Source organism: Oreochromis aureus, linkage group 22 (assembly GCF_013358895.1).
Source record: "Oreochromis aureus strain Israel breed Guangdong linkage group 22, ZZ_aureus, whole genome shotgun sequence".
NCBI lineage: Eukaryota > Metazoa > Chordata > Actinopteri > Cichliformes > Cichlidae > Oreochromis > Oreochromis aureus.
Window position 1 is genome coordinate 9,019,978 of NC_052962.1, and position 14,730 is coordinate 9,034,707.

At 40.9% G+C, this 14,730-nt stretch overlaps 1 protein-coding gene across 3 annotated transcripts in view; it reads left to right on the top strand.

The window, feature by feature from the left end:
- Nucleotides 1-4,062: 4,062 nt before the first annotated feature.
- Nucleotides 4,063-14,730, top strand: part of LOC116315973 (CMP-N-acetylneuraminate-beta-galactosamide-alpha-2,3-sialyltransferase 1-like) — a 94,163-nt gene continuing 83,495 nt past the window's right edge. For all 3 annotated transcript variants that reach the window (XR_005609891.1, XM_039605851.1, XM_031734426.2), the window contains exons 1-2: nt 4,063-4,408; nt 11,667-11,822. The gene's annotated coding sequence lies outside the window, so the exon portion shown is untranslated. The remainder of the gene's footprint in view (nt 4,409-11,666; nt 11,823-14,730) is intronic.

The window sequence follows — 14,730 nt, forward strand, 5'->3', positions numbered from 1 at the left end:
TGTGTATGTTGAGGTTTTCCAAAATGGAAAAAGAAAGTTTGGGTTAATGGTTTCAGGTGGTTTACTAACAGTAGTTGAAAAGTGGAATGCTGTAGCCTTCCAACCCTAAATGGACACTATTTTGGCCCCAGTCACCAGTCTGTCACAGGGCTAACACAGAGAGACAGATATCATTTATACCCATTAATGTAAGTAAATTAACCTAATATGAATAACTGTATGTTTTTGGACTGTGGGAGGAAGCTGAAGTACCCAGAAAGATCCCACGCAGAAATGGGGACAACATGCAAACCCCGTACAGAGAAGCAATGGCCAAATGATGGCTTTAAACTCAGGATGTTCTTGATGCGAGGCAACAGTGCTAATCACCATGCCACCATGTTGCCCCACCTGAATCTCGAGTGACCTATTTCAACTGAGTTCTGATTTATTTTTCATTTTGACTTACTTTGTAATGCTGGCTTTGATGCGTGCTTTAAAAATAAACTGCATCATCAACATTCATATTATTATTAGCTAGCTAACAGCAACAGTTACTGTTTTTTTCAGGAACTGATATTACGTATATTCTTGAGTTATGTGGGGTTAATGTGAGTTAACTTTTATGTCTTTACTGTACAAGAGTGTTCCTGATTCTTTGGTTGAGGTCACTCACAACCTGAAAAAGTCAAATATATATATACATATATATATGTTGCCAAAAAAAAGCTAGCGCTTGCATGACAGCCATAGCTTAACGTTGCTAGTCATTATTTTCAGTAACTGTACATTTTGGTGACCACCCTATGTTATCAAAATTCACCCAAGTGTTGCTGTATATAGCTGACAACTACATGGAGCGGTAACTACTAAGAGGAGTAGGCTATAAGAACTGAATAATAGGTATTGTTTTGTATACTTAGCTTAGCATTTTCAGATAATAAATTTATCAACAGCCAGAACCAAGCACTGCTTCTAGAGCCAGAAGCATTAGCTAACTGCACTAAGTTTGTTGGGTTCAAGGTTATTACATCATCAACATTAAATATGCAAATAACAACCAAAAAGGGGTGACAGGCAGCCCCAGATTTTTCTTTGATCAACAAACTCAAACACATGGCTATACACTTTAGGTTTCATTAGCTCTCCTATCAAGAAGGGAAAAAAAGAAATATGAGCCTTTTCTAAATTTAAAACACACCAGTGGTTACAAGAGTGAGGCTTGTGACCACTGGAGGGTATCCACATGAATTTATACCTTCAAAGTGTATCACAACTCACACCTTCAAACGAAATTACCAACACACAGCGTCTTGTGACAGGCTGACACCCCCGGCCCTCTCTGCAGATCAGGACTGCCGATCTGCAAAGGAATTGGGACGTTAATGTTAGAGCCACATCAAAGGAAAGTCTGCATTATGCCCCCTTTAACAAAACTAATTTTCGGACCCCGAAGCTGGAGTTCAAGCTTAAGAGCTAAAAGGGATATGTAGAAGCAGAATATTTTTTATCCCCTTTCCCCAAGAGTCAGATGCTCAAAAGAACAAACGACTTCAACAATAAGACTATTATTTTATTGAGTCACTCACCTTTATACAGTATGCCTAGGGAATGTAAAGCTCTAGCATTACATCTTTGTGTGCAGGTTGTAGCTATTGTATTATTAGCCTGTAGTCAATACATATATATGTATATAATAAGCCATTTCCCTTGACTGTTAATTGTTCACATTTTGGTTTTGAAATTGTATAGATTGCTGCTACATTTTCCATTTAAAGTGAGTAGCTGTCCTCAACTACCTCCTGACTGTTCAATACAATGAACATCTCAGAGAACAAACTGACTAGTTAATTAAAAATACTGTTAATTGGTGCCAAAATTAATTCTAAAATTACAAGAACAAAAAAACAATCTTGAACAGTACTGCAAACTGCTTGATTTTGAGTTACATTCAAAGTAGAATGAAATAGGACTCACAGCAGATACTTTAGCTCACCTGTATGGATCGAGGTCACGTTTGATGATATCACCTTTATGCTTTCCCTGCTATGATATGCCAAAATATCTGGTGTAAAAAAGGTAATTGGCCTGCACTTACATAGGGCCTTTTAACCTCACCAGTTCTACAAAGTGCTCTAAAAAGTGGGTGTTGTGCATCCTCACACACTTACACACTAGATACTGGAAGTGCTCACCTGCTATAGGAGGAAATTTTGGGTCCAGAGTTTTGTTATTTTGCAGATGGGGATGGAGCACCAATGCAATAATACATCTTAATTTACTTTTAATTATTTTCCGTCTTTTTAAAGAAAAAAATTACAAAGATAGATATTCATATTACACATTGCCAGAGTTTTATATATTGAAGTCAGTATATTTAGAAACCACTGGATGATAATCATTTATTTATATTCCCTTTGTCTCATTACATGTGAACTACAATATTAAGATTACGATGGATTTCCAAACTTGTTTAAAAAATTATTTTAATCAAGGTTGAGAAATAATTATAACTTTTCTTTCATTTGCATGCGTGTGTATTACTGCTAATGTCACCAGGACTTTTTGTTTATCTGAGGGGCCAGTTCTGGCCCATAGGCCAAATGTTTGTCACCGTTGGTTAAATATTGAAGGTCAAGGAAATACAACAAACCACAATGAATATCTTCAATATTTTAAACACAGTATTATAACCCAGTATATTTGGTCCTAAACCCCATGGCAACAAATGAAACCACATCTACCATCACAACCAGAGATGTTGCCCAGAGCAGGGGAAAAAAGACAAAAAGAGAGAGAAAAGGATATTATGGGACATTGCTCTAAATGGACCTCCATTCCTACTGCCCGGCTTCCAGCCTAACCACATTATCTGCACCTCCTCCCTCACTCTTCACACACTCCATTCCCACCAGCCCCCCTGCACACACACGCTCTCTCTGCTAGAAGCCATCATTCCACCGTGTATGTTCAGCTGAAGTCCCCATCTAGCCAAGTGCCCACCCATCTGTTGAGCCTAAGACAGCATGCAGCTCTGAAACCAGAGAGGAAATGTTCTATCAAATGATGAACTTATCTGCATTCAAACAGCAGCTTTCAGGGGTCTCTGGGCTCAGAACTCATGCAGTGCATGCCACAGAACTACAGGCAAGGCTTCACTTATGAAAGACGTAGTCTTGGCTTTGATTAAGCAAAGCAATGTGCTTCCTTTAAACCGCATGTATTTCCATTTCTAACTGTTAAAATACAGTATTTCATTGTAGTTACACCTAATTTCATGTACATGCTTTAAAAAAAGTATCAATGACTTATTTGCCACATATTTCTTCACACTCTTAGCTCACATTGCAGGCCTTGAAATATGATTCGGCTGACTCGATGGATCTGATAAAGGTTGCCGCAAAAATAATTCCAGACACTTTCAATGAAAGCCAATGACAGTAAATATTTTCCTATGGCCTGAGGGTGTGAAGGTATGCAGTCACCTTAGCCAAGGGCATGAAAAACTAACAGGTCTCTGCAGGCCTGAGGCTATTATGGCTGAGTGAACTTCAGCTTGGGTGAGTTCACCCTGCTTAACCTCACTGCAGTTAAGCTACCAGTCACCTCTATTATCCTATTAGTCAGCAGCACTTACAGTACAGTATGGAAATCAGCCGAACTGGTCCTGTAAGCAAAACTCATTGGAAGCTTTCCAAAGTTTTAACCTTAAAGATTCTCTGCAGATATTAACTGGAGGTGAGCTTGTCATTTACCCTCACATTTATTTATATATTTATTTTAATAAAGGACTAGTTTTTAAAAACAAAAGGAATGAGCGAGAGAGAGTGATGAAAAAAAGACCCATAAATTGATTAAATAAATTCTTTATCACTTTATAAGCGCTTGTTGATTCCTGCGGCACCGAGCTGCAGGCTAACATCAGGACCTGGTCACGCATGCCAAAGGAAGGGAAAGGAAGAAAAAATAAAAACATCCTGATGCAAGTGTGTGCGAGTGAGGATGCTGAGGGGCGTAGCAGTGCTGTGCCCCTCATGGTCAGCGCTCAGGAATTAAAATGCATGCTCCTCACTGCCTGGGAGAGTAACGTGTAGCCCGTTTACGCGAGAAAACCTGTTTCCAGCCTTCCCTCCTTCACGGAAACAAACTGAAACACACACCACAAGAAAAGCAAAAACGCACGGATGTGCCGCTTGTTCCAGGAGGAGGGGAGTAAACCTCCTCCCAGCGCTGTCACATTCAAACAGGCAACGGTGCGAGGTTGGCGCTATCCCCCCTCTTCCTCCCTGCTCCTTTAAATTGGAGCTTTGGAGCTGTGGCTTGTGACTGATTTGCATTATTCCGTTGTTTGTGGAGCTGAAGCTGAAGCCGCCGTCACTCCGCGCGGGAATAACGGGACTTCGCCCGCAGCTCCGGGGACTGACTTTAGGTGAGTGTGGGAACACCGCGCGTGGCTCTAACTGTGTGGACTGCGGTAATAATCACGTCCTATTCTAGCGTATAGCTTTTAAGCTTGGTGACAGTGAGCGGCGCGCGTGCAGGTTTTTAAAGTATTTTAAAGTGAGGCTGAGAGATTGTTGCGCTGCAACTTTCTGCTGCAACAAAAATAACAAAATCTGCACAATTATTCAGAAGTTGCGCACTGAAAGAAAAGAGATGCATGCTTTCTAATGTTGAGGAAGTGTCATGCTGAAATGTGCACAGTTAGGAGAACAGTTATCAGTGGCCATAAATCATATTTGTTTTTATGTAAATATCTCTTAATAAAGGAAACAGCTCGCACTGTAGGGTCATGTTGAGAAAACAACTTATTCTCTTTGAGGACTGGATTGGATTTCCCACATTTCTGTTCTTCGATGGGAGATTTAAGAGAAAAAAATTACCAAAAGGACAAACTCATCCTCTTATACTCTCATCCTCTCATCCGATCTAACCATCGAAAGAAAACAGAGATGTGCTGTATGGACCATTCACTGCGTTCAGAGTAACTGTTGAATATACAGTACCAGTGCCAAAAAGGTACCAAGAGGGTCAGTACTGACTATACCGATACTTTTTACTTGTAAAGGTAGCTTATGTAGGCGAGAGCAGCATGTCATGGGTCAGCTTTGTCAACTTTTCGTGAATTTTCAAACTGTGTGTTTTTTGGAGACCTAGAATTTAAATGTAGCTGTTTCTAAAGCACTTATGGTTAACTTCTGTTGTTTAAATGTGCCCTAGGCTATGAATAAAAGAGTAAATGCAGAAAGGTTCATGTTTGAGGTATATGTTTTCATTTCCACTATATATATCTGTATGTATGTGTATATATATATATATATATATATATATATATATATATTTACATATACATATATATATATATATATATAGAAAACACAATTCAGTCTGGCTATATACTGAACTTACAGGATAGAAACAAACTATCGATCCTATCATGCCAGTATTAGTCCAATACCAGTGTTGGTATCAATGACTGTCAATATTTGGATCGATCCGCCCACCTCTACTGAAAGGGAAACATGTCTGTGCTGAGTACATTTCAGGAGCTGTCTGGGGGATGCTGCAAGCAGGCTCATTAAGTTAAAGCAACAATGTTCGCTGTCAGAAATCCTTTCAGTTTGTTGTAAACATTAATCACTCCGGGTTCTATTGTCTGCTTAATATCCCAGTGTTCATAAACTCCAGGTTTATGAGTTTTGTAATGATCTGTATTTTGCACGAGACGTCACCTCATTTACTAATGAAGGCGTCTGCCAGCAGGCTGGTTAATTTTCTCCTGAAACCTCTCCTTGCCATTATAAATAATAAGCAAGTAGAACCCATTAGCTCAGCCAGTTCCTCATCATGTCGCCAATCAGACTGGATGGCGTGACCTTGGGGTGGGTGGGTGGGGGACCCGTGCTGCAGCATTTAGAAAGGAGGGTGGCAGAGATGGAGATGGGTTGCTTTTGGTGGCATCCGTTATCAAGGAACCCAATTACATCTAGAAAATGTGGTCGCCATAAGCAATTGCACTTTGTTACGCTGTATAAGATAGAGGAGCTGTTTGGAGAGAAATGTGTGTTATCCTGATAATATGCACTTCGGACAGCTCTCGTTGTCGGCCGTCTCATCTTAATGTGCGTCTTTTAATTTAAAAGAAAGGTGTGATTCTTCAGAATGAAAAGTCCTTTGTGAGCTCCTTTCAACAATGGTGCATGGAAGAGGCAATGAGTCACAGTGAATCATGGCTGCCTCTCACCAGCTGCCAGCCAGATGAAGACACGCTACAAGCAAAAAGTCTGACGAAACTGCAGCCGCAGTCGTGTGCTGCTTTTTCTACTTCAAAGCACGCCGTGGCGAGCGGGAACGTATAGCGTTCCATGAGCGTGGCTAACAGCTCGTTCAAAGTTTGAGCGAGTTTCTCTAACAATCTGACTTCCAGTTTTGTTTTCAGATCTTTCCTGCGAGGTATTTCCTCTGGTCTTAAGCTGCGGCGGTGTGAAGGCTGTGCTAAGTCAGTGGAGGCTTTACTGTAATCAGTTATTCAGCTCTGGCATTCAGAGTCTCCGCTCCAGACAGAGGAATCCCCGTGGCTCACCACAAACCCAATCAGGCCCTTTAAGTACACAGCTTTAGAGCAAGGTCTGGGACCGAGAGTGCAGCAGCAGCAGCAACAGCAAAAAAATGTTTCCAGTTCCCCGGGGTGGTGGGCCACATGCATCTGCAGCCTGTACAAGGGTATTTCACTAATAGTTAGTGTCTTTTGTTCAGGCTTCTGTGCTCTGTCACACAGTCTTTTTCCTTCACAATATTCCCTTCGGACTTCTCCCCGGCTTTTTGATTTGCCCTCTGTTTCCACTTAGCAGTCCTGGCTATTTTCCAAGAAACACCTCAGCACCATTCTCCAGGATAAACAGGCTTCTTGTAGTCTGGCCACATGTGGAGAATGCATTGGAGTTTACTGTATGCGCGAATCTACAAAAAAAGCACCTTGGCTGCCCCCCCTTTCTGAGGTTTTAATCACAGACGATTACAAAATGACAATTTGAATGCGGCAACAAAGCGAGCCGTTCCTGTGATTGCTGCCGTAATCTTTCCCGAGTGCAATCAACAACATCGAGACTGCACATCAGTCCTGCAATTAGGCTTGTCAAAATTACAGCGTGGCTTTTTATCCGCGACTGCTTGTTTGATAATGCTTATTGGCAGGTGCCTTTGGAGGAGCAGAGGAAGGCAGCCCACAGCTGATGCATTATGTAAAGCCATACTGTATCGTGCAGGCAGATGTTTCCTCCCAGCGACATAACCATACATCTCCATATCACAGCGGCGTCCTCGGGAGTTCTTCCTGTGATTTTTTTATTGTCTTTCCCATGGACGCACGCGCCCCGTCCTTGACTTTCATCTTGGCATTGTCTACGCAAATTGTTCCAGTGCTGTCTAATCATTTTCTGGTCCAATCAGTTAGTCTGAAAGCGTGCATCTGCACTTCAGTGTCGTTCTCAATGTAAAGCATCTTTGGTTCCTTTCATTCTACTTATAGTCCTGTTGACAGGACCACAGTATCTATGACCTTGCCAGGGAAAATGCCTTCATTCTCTGCCTTTAATAGAGACTTACTGTTACAATACGTATCAACAGTAAGTCACTATGATATACAGGCTGTCATTTGCAGCTACTTTCTACTTAACTTTAACTGCTGTTTTGTCTTCATGAGGGTTTTATTTGCCAGCACAAAGTCATTTAGTCAGTGGGCTTGACACGTGGATACATTTTTTGTGGATTTATTTGAAGGAAAAGCTAATTGTTATGCCTCGGAGGTCCATCGTTAATTAGAAGTTATCTCGGGCAGCTCTCACATGGTCACCACACTAATTGGCAGTCAAAGCTGTGTACCACCTGGCCCAGCCTTTAACTCACCAGGTGCTCCCAGCAAAGCCGCTGGCCTTGGCATTATGTGGCTGTGGCCTCTTAAACGAAGGCAGACAGCGGAGACAGACAGATAGAGGAGAGGGGAAGAGGGTGGGCACCATATCAGGACAACTTTGCTGAAACAGCAAAGCTGAAAAACAGCTGCAAAAGGTTATTTCATGCTACGTAGCTGAGCAAGCCTTTTTTTTCTTTTCTGTTTTTTGGGGGGAAGCCGGCATGAAAGAAAGGTTCTGAAAAATTAGTGTAATCTTTTGATACACACGTCGTCACACATCACACCTCTTTGTTTCGGATTTCTAACACTTCAGGCGATGTGAGGTGGCAGCACATCAACACCAAGCGCAGTCTGTGCAGGGTTTGTTTACCTGTGCTTTGCAGAGGAAAAATAAGTTCAGCCTGTGACTGAACAATAGCTGGCATCAGAGAGGTTCTCTCCACAGCGTACAGAGCAGATAAGAGAACAATTGTGTAATTAAGTCTATTTTGCTCTTTGTGGGGGGAAATGTGAATGTTCAAATCAATTAAAGCCACATTCTAAATTTTTAATTCAGTGCAGAAACTGCGGAGAAAAGGCGGCGATTCAATCAAGAGAGAATGCTGCTGCTTTTCACAGCGCGCTGGAAACTCACACCAGGATCCCACAGAGTAAGCTGGAATAGTGTGACATTTTTTTTTCCCATGCGTGATTGAGTCATGATGCGTCTCTGCCACGTGAGAAAATCCATCTTTGACCCCCATTAATCTTGACTAACCGGTCCAAATCTGCAGCAATCATAATGGCCAATCATAAAGTCTGTAGAAGAGGCCAAGCAGGTGTGACCTGTGTATGACTCAAGCAAACCTCTGATAAAACGTGCCTAGCGTCGCCCTGCTCCGGAGGACAAAAGACCTCTGTCTTTTTGTGCCACAAAGTCAGAAGCTTTGTTTTTGTCTTGCAGCTCCAGCATCTAGGGTTCACAGTAATTCCCGAATGTGTCGTGCCTTTGTTTTTTGATCACAATGGGAATTTGAGATGTAAAGCGGATTTAGACAACGTGCCATATCTTGATGGATGGAGCAATGGAAGAAGCGCTTAAAAAACGCTTTGGAGTTGCGTTGTGTTTGCAGCCGTAGGCAAAAAACGTTAACGCATTACAACAGAGCTGGGGATGATGTGGATGTGTTTGAATTGTTGTTTTTGCTGTTTATTTTTCCAGGAAATGTTGTGTTTAGGTGCAGAGCTTCAGCAGCGTGTGCTTTATGATAGCAGCCTACGAATTCTGCATATCAGTATATTATATGAAGTATGTCATCGATGAGAAAGTGAGTTATTATCAGCAGGATATTAAGCACCGGCAACAATTAGTCTTAACTAAGTTGCAAGAGTCCATTTAATATATATGTATAAAAATCGACAAACCATAAAGAATAACAAAAACAGCAAATTGCTGCCAGATGAAGACTAAGTGGAATAAACAGGCCTATCACTGCTATAATTACTGACAGTGAAATCATTACTTCCCCTAACGCTTCGCTGCAACCACCGTTAATAACACTTCATTAATTAAACATACTATGAAAAACAGCAGCTCTGCAACTCTGCACTTTGGCTCAATGGAAAGGACTTCTCCTTGACTGGGCCCACTGTAGCTTTACTTTGCTCTGGAGGTCATCTCAGGAATAATGAGCAGGGAGAAATGTAAATACTCCTGTTTGCTTAACTGCCAAAGCACTTAGAATACCTGAGACAAGCCAAATTTGAGATTTAGGTTCGTAATGAGGAGCTTATTATGATACAAGCTGGACCAGTGGAGTGAAAAACAGAGATTTTTGCTATGCCAAAAATACCTGAATTGGAATATGCACAGGAGGATGGATTGACGGATGAATGGATGGATGGAAAACCCTCTTATCTCATTGGTGTGACATTGGGAATTCTTGCCTGTGACTATAAATATGGAGATGAAGAAGTTAGCTTACTTCAGTGGGCTGAAAGACAGGGAATAAGTTACCCTGTCAAAGGGATGTTTGGCAGCTTTTAGAAATAACCCTGCTATATTGCTGTCCCCCTCCAGTCTTTAAGGTAACCGAAGTTAATCTTAATGTTGCTCAAACGTTGCATGGACAGCAACAACAAGTGAATTTGTAAGACAATGACAGCTACAGGGTATTATTTGCAGTCATGTTTCTGGTAACTTGTAATTGCAAGTCCAATATCCTCTCGCCTATAAGCTCTGTGTCAGCGCTAACACCTCAGGGAAGGGAATCGGTTCTTTTACTGTGCAGTAATCACCACTGTTGCCCAGCATGTTACTAATAAGACTGTCATTTGATGCTGGGTAGATAGCAAATGGTGGGTTTTCTGAACCTTTTGACTGGGTACAGCTTTCTCTGATGAAAACAGCTTTGAAACTAAACCAATTTTTGTAACATTGTAACATTGCAATTCAGTTAATCCCAGTATAGCAGTTGAAACACCTCATGAGTAATCATTGAGTTTCATACACACTGATTTGATGTAACCTTTGAAAGTGTAAACCAGCATTGATTATATCGTGTTTATGCACAGGCACTGCTTTGATTTTCTCATTTCACAACAAGATAAACTGTGAATAAATACAGTTGGACCAATATACTCTGTATATGTACCTTTTTAACTGGCTACACTGTATATATAATAGATGGACATAGCCTTTGTGATGTCATGCACCGGTTTTGGACTTTGCCTCAACATGAGTGCTTTTGGTCCAAAACTTGAGTGACCAGATGAGGCCCAGTAGACAGCTATCAGCTCCAGCTCCCTGTGTCGGTACACTTGTCAATCAAACAGACAGCCCTCTAACATTAAGCTTTTGGTTGACTATAGTAAAGCGTAATAGCTGTGGCTAACAGAAAAATTCTTATGTTGAACATTTGTACTGGGCCAGTTTTTCTAAATCAGGACATTTGGACTACCAAAAGCTACACCTTCATTTACAGCATATAAATCGTACACAACTAATTTGTGTCACTTTGTCAGCATTCGTTGTACAGAGAGTTTATTAGTGCTCTAAACCTCTCATAACCGTCTTATAATTTTAAAAACTTTTATTTTCTGAACACTGTTCCTTTGCAGTCGAGCTTATTAATGTTTCCTTCGAATGCAAGTCCTTGAAATGGATGAGAATGGGCACCAGTCTTCATCAGAGCAACACAGACATGCTAGTTGGCTTCTGAAATGGTTATGAATAATTACTGTCTTCAGTTCTGTAATCAGTATTGGAAGTACATCTGGCTGGCTTCTGCATGGGTATACCAGGGATATCAGAAATGTACAGACTCTTTCTAATTTTCTAGTATTTATTGCCTTGTAGGCTGGAATGAAACCCTATTAAATCAAAGCTGATTTTTCCATTTTCCTTCGGATATGCTGAAATAAAGAGCAAAAGGTAGAAATGAGAAGCAGCTAATTTTGGGCAATGTATTAAAAAAGAGGAAGCAAAACCTGAGTCGTTGCGTAATGCTGAACATCCCATCATTTTTGCTTCAATAATAGGCATGACTTTTTTAGAAAGATTTCTACCACCCAAGTAATCTGATTTAGAAATTGTCCCACATTTGTGTCTTCAGCTCATGAGCCTATATGCAGTTTTCTTTTTGAATCTGTCCACAGAATTTGTACAAATGGAGGGATGCAGGAAAAAGACATCCTTTAGGCTGACTGGGTGGTTGACTTGACTGTGTTCTTTGGGTTGTTGTCAAGTTGAAAGATGAAATTCTTCTTTGACATTAGCAGTGTATTTTTCTTCCAGAGGGCAGCAGATTTTCACTTCAAACAACTTGGTGTTTGGAGCCATTCATCTTCCCCTCTACACTGACCAGAGCCCCTGTCCGGCCTGTGGCATGATGTAGCACTTCAAGAAGCATACCAGTGTCATTCCTCCACTAAAGCGAGAGCCAAAGCAGAGGTATGTTTTCCATTAATTTAAGTATTTGTGATCAAGGTTATGTAAAAACTGCCGAGCCAAATTTCATGAAATTTGGGTAAAGGTGGAACAGAGGCAAATCAATAGCCAGTCAGCTTTTGTGGCAACCCATTGTTAAAGGGCACCGTCCAAGTGCCCTTCCAGGAACATGTTATCTTGCTTATTTAACACGATTATTCAGAAACATAACATATATCGTGCATTTACTGAATATGGTTGTCTGGCTGGGAGTTAGGGCATGGCTAGGGGGTGTTTTTGACCCCATAGCCAGTCTTGCACGAACAGCCTGTGTGAGAGTAAAGAAAGTGTCAGACAGAGCCCCGGTCGCATACCATGGGAAACGTGCATGGTGGTTATGGGCAAGCAATAGAGAGCCGAACTTTTGTACACTATAGAAAGTGGGGTGTGAGTGAGACCCCAAAGGAGCCAGAAAAAAAGGTGGCAGCACAAGTCTAGTTCCTCTTCTCTAGCTAGATCAGATGGATCTAGATTTAGAGCTTGGCTCAATCTGACTAAAATGGCGAGTGAGCTTGCCTTTTAAAGATATGCAAAAAGGGATGCAGTTTACCTCCTGTATAACACAAGAAAAAGTTTCAGAAGTTGCCCCAACTCAGATGGCAGGGTTGAGTAATTACCCCAACTCCTCACTTTTTTTTCACTATTTTATATCACCTTCATGGTGGGCAGGACAATAGGTCAATAAATACCCTTTTAATTATCAGAATAAACTACATTAAAATATACAAATGCTGCTTAATCAGCATCTGATAACAGGTCAGATTTTTACAATGGCATTTTCATAATTCAACAAATGCCTAAGCAGCCTGTCCTCTTTCACTCAGTGCACAACTTGGCACAAAGGAACAAAAGCCGAAGCTCCGCCAGCTACTTTTAATATGAGTCTGAATATCATGGAGGAACGTAGCAGTTTATATTGGTCCCTAAAGGATGTCGTTTATAAGCAGCACAGAACGCATTTAGCTCAAACTCAGCCTCCATCAATCTCAATCCAGATACCTCCTTCTGCAGCAGCTTCAGCTCAACAGTTGTCTCAACAAATAATAACATGTATGGGACTGTTCAACTAATAAATTAGACCTTTTTCACATCCTGATGATAAGTCATTAATACATCGCAGCAGCAGCAGCACACTGAACTGTCACTGTGGAAGATGCAAAACATGGCATTGTTGCATAGCAGCGGGCATGCAGTGCCAAATCACGACAACAAATCACATCAAGGCACGTTATAGTGTAAAATACCGAATGGATAATAATACAGGGAAAACCCCATCAGATCATTATGAGAAAGCACTTGGTGAGAGTGGGAAGGAAAAACCCTTTCACCTCAGGCTCAGGGACTGGGGGTGAGGGGAGGGAGACAGGAGAAAAGACACACCGTGGAAGAGAACCAAAGATTAATAATAACTAATGATAATGCAAAGTGGTATATAAACACATGGTTGAGGTGCCCGACGCATGAACATGTGATTTGTTTCACAACACTTGCAATTTGATGTAAGCTGATTTACAGTCTTCAGCTGTAATAGCCTGATAAATAGTCGTTATTGGGCATAGTGTATACGGTGTTAAAACAAGCGAGGGTAGCTCGAGTTTTGTGGTCCTCCTCTCCTCACTCTTTCTTTTTCTGTGTTTTGTGCCCCACATTAGCTGTTGAAGTGGGACACTGATGATATGCAGTCTCTTCCCCGCTCATTTACTCAGCTGCTTCTCTGTGAGTGTTCAAAGAGTTACTATATAGCATTATAATGTCCACTTAACGATGCACCATTTAGGGTGTCTGCTATTATGGGTCCTTGTTAATACTTCCTTATTGTTTTTTAAAATGGTGCCATAAAAACCTACAGCAGCTTCAGGAAGTTAATTGTATGTACATAAAGAGTGCAGTTTTCACAGCTTTAATTGGGACTTACAGTGAATAATTATTAGAATAAATGTGTCTACGCATAACGAGTGAAAAATTTAATTGCAGGTGTTGTTTCTCCAGCTATGATGACAACGATTGCCCCTAAACTTCACTCATTGTTAATTATGTAAAAGCCAAAACAGGAGGGAGGACAATCAGAACAACACAGTAATATTGCAGGATCTATAACTTACAATATAAAACACCTTAAAATAAAAAACTGAATACCTGCCATGAATCCACAATGTGTCATTTTTACTCTGCTGTTTTAAACCAAGTAGTCTGAACTTTATATGTGCTGGTAGGAGGATTTTGTTAGCTTTGGGCTGAGTTCGTCTAGCTGTTTTTATGCAAAGCTGAGCTAGCCTGCCTCTGGCTGTATGGACACATAGGGGTTTAATACTGATTTTTCATCCACCCCTGTGCAAGAAAGTGAGTTAGAAGGGTTTTTTTGCTTTTAAGCATATCATATCTTAGATCGCATTTAAAGCTGAACTGAGAAACCACCCATTATACAGAGATTTGCATCCTCTATGCAGTCACATGGGTAAAGTTTAGAGCTGTCGTCGGTATCATCGGGCTTTGTCGTATATAAAAATGAGCTTTGCAGACAGTAGATCCACACTTATTTGCTTTATTGGTATACCTGTAATATAATTTCTCGTGAATAAATGTGAATTGAGGTTGGCTTATATTCTTACAGAAAAATGTTCTAGAAAATCATGTTTAGATGTAAAATTGATTTTCCTTAGCAGACCCGCTCTCCGCAGCTGTGCTGTATGTATGCAGACGTTGCTTTTGCTGGGATAATCCTTGAGGGGGAAAAAGGTGAAAGGCAACATTTGAGCCACGTGAAACATTTTTAAAACCAAAATTTTTTTAAAAGAACATAAAAACATAAGATGCTTTTTCAGATAAGTTTAAGAAGCTGAGTGCATCTTCTTGCATAATTAAGATAAATTGG